A 9,681-nucleotide genomic window follows, 5' to 3' on the forward strand; every position below is an offset into this window, starting at 1 on the left:
GAAAACTGCAAAATACTGCTAACAGAAACTTTTAAAATACTTATATAAATGATAAACAACTTTATTAAGATGTTAATTTTTCCTAGATTTTTCTACAAGTTCAAGGCAATTCTAAATTAAAATCAATGAATAGGTGTTAGAAGATAATAAGAATTACAAGTTCATGCACAACATTATCAATGCAACTGATATCACAAAACTATATGTGAAAAAATGGTAAACTGGTAAACATGTTATTACAATTTTGCAACAATTTTTAAAAGAATTATTAATTTGGTAGATGTGTATATTTCTTTGGTGCTTATGAATTAGAGATACACATCAAAAGAAGCAGGGGGAACTGACATAAATCCTTTAACATATTTTGGGGGGTGGGGATAATAAGTAAAATAATATTGGCAAAGATACTCTAATCACGTGAAAGTTTGAACATTTTCATAGTAATTTAATATACAACTATCAAGAAGATGTTTGCAGGCTTCAAAACAGATGCAGTGAGATTAGGTTTCTAAGGGTAGACCATTTTTCTACTTATTTATGTACTTCCAGTTGTTGAAGCAGCACCTGGTACATAGTACATACATACTCCACTGTCACTTTATCAAGTCCTTTTAAAAATCCTTACATATTACTAACAAGCAATGACATAAGTATTTGGGACTCTCCATCACAAGCATAATTCTTTACTATTTACAAATATTCGTTCTATTGTACCACTGTTTCTCATTTTACAGATAAAAAATTTAAGTCTATAAATTAGTTTTAAGTCTATAAATTAGGTCACAAAAGCTGGGCAATGTGGGACAAAGACCAAAACTGGCCAATACAGCCAGAACTCTTTAAAAAAAGACCCCAGAAAAGACCCAAAACTAGAAAGATTAGTTAGCTTTTTGAGGTTGTTGTGTGATCCTGGCCCTCTCAAGGACAGCCACTTTCAACGTGCCAGAACCAGTGCAGCTTTCTTAACATTTCCTAACATTTAGTCATTGACAGCAGTATTTTATCAAATGCGAAAATAAGGAATTCAAACACAATGTTACTCTTTTCTTTATACTTTAAATTATAACAACATTTTTTTAAGAACTAAAAATTTAAAAAAGCAAGCAAGAATACACACACAAAAATATAACAACCAACCAAATAATTTTAAGGAGCTCTTGGTGGCCTAGTGGTAAAGAGTTATACTGCCAACACAAAGGAAGGCTGTTCTAATCTGAAGCTTTTCCACAGGATGATGGGCAATCTCCTCCCAAGAGATTTAATGCCTCTGAAAACCCAATGGAGACTTAGCTTTGAGCTGTTTCCAAATCAACAGAATGAATGAGTAGTATAGCAACCCACATTAATATAAAGTATATTAAGTTGTTTCAGAATTCAATTAAAAAGTCAGCTGAAAAACAAAAAAGTCTGGTGCAACCACTATGGAAGGCTGTATGGTGCTTTCTCAAATATTTGCAAATAGAGATACCATTTGATACAGCAATTCCACTACGGGGAATTTACCTTAGAGAAACCATAACTTTCTCCCAGACAGATATATGCATATCCATGTTTATTGTGGCTTTGTTCGCAATAGCAAAGAGCTCGAAACAATCCAAGTGCCCATCAACAAATGAATGGATAGAGAAGCTCTGGTATATTAACACAATGGAATACTATGCAGCATTGAAAAATCAAGGAACTCAAGAAATATTATGCAAAATGGATGACCCTGGAGGACATTATGCTGAGTGAAATAATCTCAGTCACAAAAGCACAAATATTGCATAGGGCCACGGTTGTAAAACGGGGCTGACATCCATGGTTGAAGGAAGACAGAAAAGGAGGGGAGGAATGGTGTATATTGCATTGAAACAGATGAGAAAGAGCACCATTTAAAAGGGATATATGAATAGGTATTCTTGTCATTACAGAAGTCCAGAGTGAAGGCTGCATAGTGGAGTGGACTAGAGGGGGAGGGACAGTATAACAATGAAAGTTTTTTCTTTTCAAGGAGAAGAATTAATTGGGTGGAGGAGATGAATAGGGAGAAAAGTGCAACAATGAATGACTGGAAACCCAAGTCTCTGTAAACTTTCATTAAAATTAATTTTAAAAAAGAAAAACAAAAAAGTCACAAAGTAAAATAATTTGTTGTGTTTTTATATTTTTTAAATAATTTGTTTTTATGGTCCATTTAAAAAGTTGTCATAAAAAATTTAATTCAGCTGCATTTCAGGGCACAATATCAACACACAAAAATCTGTGTATTTCAATATACCAGAAATGAACAAGCTGAAAAAGAAATTAGTAAAACCATTTCACTTACAACAGGATCTAAGAAATAAAATACTTGGGAATAAATTTAACAGCAGAGGTAAAACATTTGTGCATTGAAACTATGTCGTTGTTGTTGTTATGTGCCAAGGAATCACCTGCAATTCCTAGCGACCCTATGTACCCTGACATATCTTGAGCCAATCTCAGGAAATTATACTACTTTAAGAAATAAGACTGAAAGAAATTAAAAACAATGTGTATTTATGGATTATAAGATTTAGCATTGTTACGATGATAGTACTATGCCAAAGTGATCAGAGATTAGATAAAATCGCTACCAAAATTTTATTAGCATCTTTTACAGCACTAAAAAAGCCAATCCTCAAATTTATATAGAATTAAATCAACCCAACAGCCATCTGGTCAATTCTACTCAAGATGGCCTTCTACTGGGTTTCCAAGGCCGTAAATCTTTATTGAAAGAAACCCTTATCTTTTTTGCAGTGAGGAACATCTGGTGCATTCAAATAACCAACTTTTTGGTTAGCAGTACAACATGTAATGCATTGCACCACCAGAGTTCTTCATGGATTTAGAGTTACACTTTTTCATTCACTCACTGCTGTCAAATCGAAGATGACTCACAGCTTCAATGCACTTCCAAGAGGTTGTAAATCAGTTGAGAATGTCCATCCTTCTCCCAAAGAACTGCAGGAAGATTCGAATCATCAGAGGCACTGCCTTTGGCTGAGCAGAACCACCTGCCATGGCCTATGCCATCAGAGCTACCTATGGAGTTAAAAAGCGTGCTCACTTTGGCAGCACATATACTAAAATTGGAACAATACAGAAAAGATTACCATTGCCCCTGCGCAAGATGACACACAAATTCATGGAGTTTAAAAGGACCTCTAATAATCCTTGGAAATGGTGAAAAGGAACAAATAAGAGGACTCACACTTTCCAATTTTAAAAACCTACTACAAAGCTACAGTAATCAAATGAGTTTGGTACTAGCATACCAATGCATATACATATGAATGGAAGAGAATTGAGAATCTTTAAATAAATCCATAAAACTAGGGTCAACCTTTATAACAAGAGTATTCAGTCCAGGAAATGGAGAGAAAAATATTCTAACTAAAGAGATTTCTTAAACAGACTATTAAGATCAAAACAACTATGAGATATCATCTCACCCCAGTAAGAATAGCAAAATTTAACAGAACAGCAAACAACAAATGCTGGCAAGGTTGTGGAGAAACTGGAACCCTTATTCATTGTTGGTGGAAGTGTAAAATGATGCAACCACTATGGAAGGCTGTATGAGGCTTTCTCAAAATGTAGGAAATAGAGATACCATCTGACCCAGCAATTCCACTACTGGGAATAAACCCAAAAAAAACCAGAACAGCCACCCCAGCAGATATATGCACACCCATGTTTATTGAGGCTTTGCTCACAACAGCAAACAGCTGGAAACAACCCAAGTGCCCATCAACAAATGAATGGATATAGAAGCTGTGATATATTCACACAATGGAATACTATGCAGCATTGAAAAACAAGGAACTCATGATATATTATACAAAATGGGTGACCCTGGAGCACATTTTATGAATGAAATATCTCAGTCACAAAAAGACAAATACTGCATAATGCCACTGTTATAAAAGAGGACTGACATAGGGGTTAGGAGGAGACCGACAAAGAGGAGATAAATAATGTGTACTGCATCAAAACACAGGAGGGAGAGAACTGTTTAAAAGGGATATACAATTAGATATTATTGTCATGACAGGAGTCCAGAATGAAGGCAGCATAGTGGTATGGACTTGGAGGGAGGGACTGTTTAACAATGAAAGACTTTTTCTTTTACTTTTCAAAGAGAAGAGCAAATTGGGAGGGAGGAGGGGTGGGCAGGGAGAAAGATGCAACAATGAATGAATGGAAACCATAAGTCTCTAAACTTTCATTAAAATTAATTTTTTAAAAAGTGAACTGAGGAAGAAGGGATGGAGGGGATAAAATATGCAACAATGAAACAATGAATAAATGAAAATCTAACCTCTCTGTAAATGTTTGTTAAAAACACAATTAAAATAAAATTTTATTTTAAAAAAAGACTATGAAGCTGGTGCTGAGATACTTTAGTTTCTACATGCAAAAGAATGAAACGGAACCTGTATCTCACACTACACAAAAATTTACTTAAAAATGGATCAATAACATAAATAACAGAACCAAAACTATAACAGTGTTAGATTAAAATATTAGGTTTATTGAGACCTTGTTTTCAAAATTTTTAAATATCAAAAAGGCACAAAGACAAAATATACTAAAGTGCACCAAAACTGAAAACTTAGGATCAATGGATTCTAGGAACAAAGTAAAAAACCTACAATATTCAAGAAAATTTTGAGGAACCCTACATCCTATATTAACACAAATGTCTGCCAACAGAAGAATAAACAAAATGTGGTACACAAACTCCATGGGATATTATGCCACCATAAAGAGAAATTCTAATACATGAATAAACTTGAAAATATGCTAAGTTCAAATCAGACAAAACAGGATAAATATTATATGACTGCATGTATTTATATCTAAAATAGGGAAGTGTATACAAAAAGATTAGTGGTTACCGGGGGCTAGGAGGATAACTATGGAAAGTTACAGCATAAGTAGTAATGAATTTTTGTTTAGGGTAATGAAAACCTTTTGGAAATAGATAGTGGTGATAATTTGCACTTGTTAATAAGCAACTGGTACTGAATTATGCATTTTTAAATGGTTAAGATATACGCACATTATGTTGCTGTTAGATGTCACTGTGTCCACTATTACTTGTAGTGAACAACAGATCAAAATCTTGCCCCATCCTCTGTCATCCTCATAATTACTGCCATTGGTCAAGTCAATAACTGTGCAGTCACTATGTCAATTAATCTCACTGACAGTCTTCCTCTCACTGATCCTCTACGTTTCCAAATAAATGTCTTTTTCCAAGAATTGGCTGTGCATACACACATTTTTTTTCCTTACAGCCTTCTTAAATTATATGGATAGATAGATAGATAAAGATAGACAGACAGACAGACACACCCACACATATATTTGCCATGTAACTGGTTAATGTCTTACAAAAAATAATGAGTGGAGCCAGGTCCAAACTTTTTTTGCCAGAAGTTATAATTTATTTCATTAAAATACAATTATGCCTTACTTAATAATAGAAAAATATGAATGAAAATTATTTTGCTTTTTGTAAAAGCATTCCACTTTAGCAGATAAAATATTAAGGTCTATAATGAAGAACTTTTGCTCTCTTCATGGATAAGCTCTTTTCTAATCTCCCACATTTTCTCTGGTCTTTGACTATTGGTATTCCATGCCGCAAACCTGTTTTTTGAGATATTTAACTGGGAAAGACTCAAAGTCCTATTTTGGTTCCTGTAGACTTGAGGTGTTTTTTTCCCCAATCTTCAATACTTCCAATATTTTTTAATTGAGTTTGTGGTTTTTTTCCAAGCACATCTTTATTTTAAACCATATAATGTTCCCTCGTTTTGTTTGCACAATAGCCTCTTAGTCTAGGTCTAAGTTTCACATGAGCACGGTTAAGTGTTCTGTGATTTCTGTTCTTCTCAATGGAAACCATAATTTGTTGTGACCCACAGTCAAATGCCTTTGCCTAGCCAATAAAGCACAAATAAACACTGTTTGGTATTCTTTGCTTTTAGCCAGTGTTCACCTGACACTGGTAAGCATGGCCTCTTCTAAACAGAGATTGAATTGCTGGCTTTTCTCTATGTACTGTTCTAGCCATTTTTGAAAGATCTTCAGCAATATTTTGCTTGCATGTGATATTGATATTGTTATATAATTTACATATCATATGAGATCACCTTTCTTAGAAATGGGAACAAATATTCATCTATTTCAGTCCATCAGCCAGGAAGCTGCCCTCCAAATTCCCTGGTGTAAATTGGTGAGCACACTCAGGGCTCTCTCTGTCATCTGAAGCATGTCAGTTGGTATCTCATCGATTCTTGGGGCCTTACTTTTTTTAAGGCTCATAATTTTTTATTATTATTATTATTAATTTTAATGAAAATTTACAGAGACTTTGGATTTCCATTCATTCATTGTTGCATTTTTCTCCCTGCCCACCCCTCCGCTCCAGTACATTCTTCTCTTTGAAAAGTAAAATAAAAATTCTTTCATTGTTTTACAATTCCTCCCCCCAGGCCCACCCCACTATGCAGCCTTCGTTCTGGACTCCTGTCATCATAATAATACCTAATCACATATCTCTTTTAAAGAGTTTTCTCCCTCATCTGTGTCAATGCAGTAAACATTATTTATCCCATCTTTCTCAGTTTCCCCTAACCCTGACCGTCAGTCTTGTTTTGTAACAGTGGCACCATGCAGTATTTTCCTTTTGTGACTGAGATCTTTCTTTCACTCAGCATAATGTCCTCCAGGCTCATCCATTTTGAATAATATTGCATGAGTTCCTTTTTTTCAATGCAGCGTAGTATTCCATTGTGAATATATCACAGCTTCTCTACCATTCGTTTGTTGATGGGCACTTAGGTTGTTTCCAACTCCTTGCTATTATAACAAAGCCACGATAAACATGGGTGTGCATTTAATTGAGATTTTAATGAAAGTTTATAAAGAAATCTGGGAACATTTATAGAGATTTTGGGTTTCCATTCATTCATTGTTGCACTCTTCTCCCTGCCCACCCCTCCCCCTCAGTTCGTTCATTGTTGCATATTTTCCTCCTTGCCAGCTCTCTCTTTCATTATTATACAGTCTCTCCCCATCCCACTCAACCCCCTCCCCCGACCACTTTACTATGCTGCGCTTATTCTGGACTCTTGTCATGCCAATAATACCTAATCATATATTCCTTGTATACAGTTCTCTCCCATGTCTATTTCAATGCCGTGTAGATTATTTACCCCTTTTTTTAGTTTTCCCCCAGTCCCCATGTCAATTCTGTTTTATAATAGTGGCATTATGCCATATTTGTCTCCCCCCCACCCAAACCGCCCAGGTTTCCAGCTTTTTTTTAAATTAATTTTAATGAACATTCACGGAGATTTTGGATTTCCATTCATTCATTGTTGCACTTTTCTCCCTGCCCATCCCTCCCCCCCCCTCAGTTCGCTCCTCTCTTTGAAAAGTAAAATTCCTTCTTTGGTATACAATTCCCACCTCTTCCTCCCCACCTGCCCCAAGTACACTCCACTATGCAACCTTAATTCTGGACTCTTGTGAGAACCATAATACCCTATCATATATCACTTTTAAACTGTTCTCTCCCTCATCTGTTTCAATTCATTATACATAATTTATCCAGTTTTTCTCAGTCCTACCCCAACCCTGTTATCAGTCCCATTCTACAACAGTGGCACCATGCAGTATTTGTATTTTTGTGACTGAGATATTTCACTCAGCATAATGTCCTCCAGGGTCACCCATTTTGTATAATAATTCATGAGTTCCTTGTTTTTCAATGCAGCACAGTATTGCATTGTGTGAATGTACCACAGCTTCTCTATTTGTTGATGGGCACTTGGGTTGTTTCCAACTCTTTGCTATTGTTAACAAAGCCACAATAAACATGAGTGTGCATATATCTACTTGGGTGGCAGTTCTGGGTTATATTCCCAGTAGTGGAACTGCTGGGTCAAATGGTATTTCTATTTCCAACTTTTTGAGAAAGCACCATACAGCCTTCCATAGTGGTTGCAGCATTTCACACTCCCACCAACAGTGTCTCTACAACCTTGAAAGCATTTGTTGTTTGCTGTTCTGTTAAATTTTGCTATTCTTACGGGGGTGAGAAAATATCTCATAGTTGTTTTGATCTGCATCTCTTTTAGAGCTAGGGATTTTGAACATTTCTTCATGTGTTTGTTTGCCATCCAAACGTTTTCTTTGGTGAAGTGTCTGTTCATACCTGTGTCCATTTTGCAATTGGGTTGTTTACCTTTATTTTGTTGTGTTTACACTTGCTTTCATTTTCTTCAGCTCCAGAAGCAAAGATGCCCAAACTTCATCTTTCATACCCTGGACATGTAGCTAAGCAAAGCTATTCCTTGGAAAGGAACATCATGCTTGAAAAAGACAGATGGATAAGCAAAAGAGAGGAAGACCTCCAATAAGGCAGACTGACACTGTGACTTCTGCAATGGTCTCCTGTGTGTCAGAGATGAGGTGGATGGCAAAGAATATGGCAAGTTTAGGCTGGCTATTCATAGGGTCACTATGAGTCTTACTCAATCAATTTGACAGCCTCTAACCGCAATAACATACTGAAGAAATAAGATTTTAACTTATGCTGTTGCTGTCTAACTGGAACCAGCTCATAGCTGACCCTCTAGCAGGTTTTTGGACCCCCCTCCAATCACATGAGAGGAGACTGCTCATACTTTTGCAGAGCAGATGGTGGATTCAAACTGTGTGCTTTTTGGAACAGACACACAGTTTCTCACTATAAGCAAGGCCACAGAGCTCCCTTAAGAGCTTACTTCTATTCAAACTATTATTCTTCATAAAAAATGTGCCAATTAAACCACAGGGCTACACAGTTTGGTGCATGTGGGCAGTGGGCAAACGTGAAGGACCTGGGCAAAAAGACTGGGTAATGATGGGCAAGGTCCAATGGTGATTAATTTTATAAAACATAAGCATAAGAATGATTGTATGAAATAAAATGTGAATGAAGACTAGTGTCAAACACAATTTATATAAGCTTTGAAAGCAAACTAATAAAAAAGTGGGGGTGGAGTGTGCCAATAACTTTAGTCTTTGCTCTTAAAAAAGGATAAAGTGAGGGACCTCACCGCCCCTGCCTCGCACTCTCCTCCTGCTGCTCTTCATGTGCCCAGGAGCCACCTTTCCCCTTCCTCAGGCCACCGCTTAACCCGGGGTCTATGGAAGTAATGGAAGGACCCCTTAATCTGGCTCATCAGCAGAGCAGACGAGCAGACCGTTTACTAGCTGCAGGGAAATACGAAGAGGCTATTTCTTGTCACAAAAAGGCTGCTGCGCATCTTTCTGAAGCCATGAAGCTGACACAATCTGAGCAGGCTCATTTATCACTGGAATTGCAAAGGGATAGTCACATGAAACAACTCCTGCTCATCCAGGAGAGATGGAAGAGAGCAAAGCGTGAGGAGAGATTGAAAGCCCAGCAGAACACAGACAAGGATATATAGCTACCCACCTTCAGGCATCTCATCGACCCTCTGCCGAGGACGTGGAGGGTCAGAGTCCCCTTCTTTCTCACAAGTACAACCCCTCCACAGAGAAACACCTGCCTGAAATTCAGGGGGTCTTCGACAGGGATCCAGACACACTACTGTTTTTACTTCAGCAGAAGAGTGAGCCAGCAGAGCC

General features: G+C 36.9%; 1 protein-coding gene and 1 pseudogene across 4 annotated transcripts in view; one reads left to right on the forward strand and one right to left on the reverse strand.

Annotated features, from left to right (window-relative positions):
* The window catches only part of STAU2 (staufen double-stranded RNA binding protein 2), a 380,463-nt gene that overhangs the window by 333,668 nt on the left and 37,114 nt on the right, over window positions 1-9,681 (reverse strand). The gene's annotated exons all lie outside the window — the stretch shown is intronic.
* The window catches only part of LOC102877579, an 867-nt pseudogene continuing 401 nt past the window's right edge, over window positions 9,216-9,681 (forward strand).

Source organism: Elephantulus edwardii, unplaced genomic scaffold (genome assembly GCF_000299155.1).
Source record: "Elephantulus edwardii isolate Elephantulus edwardi_28Jun2011 unplaced genomic scaffold, EleEdw1.0 scaffold00008, whole genome shotgun sequence".
NCBI lineage: Eukaryota > Metazoa > Chordata > Mammalia > Macroscelidea > Macroscelididae > Elephantulus > Elephantulus edwardii.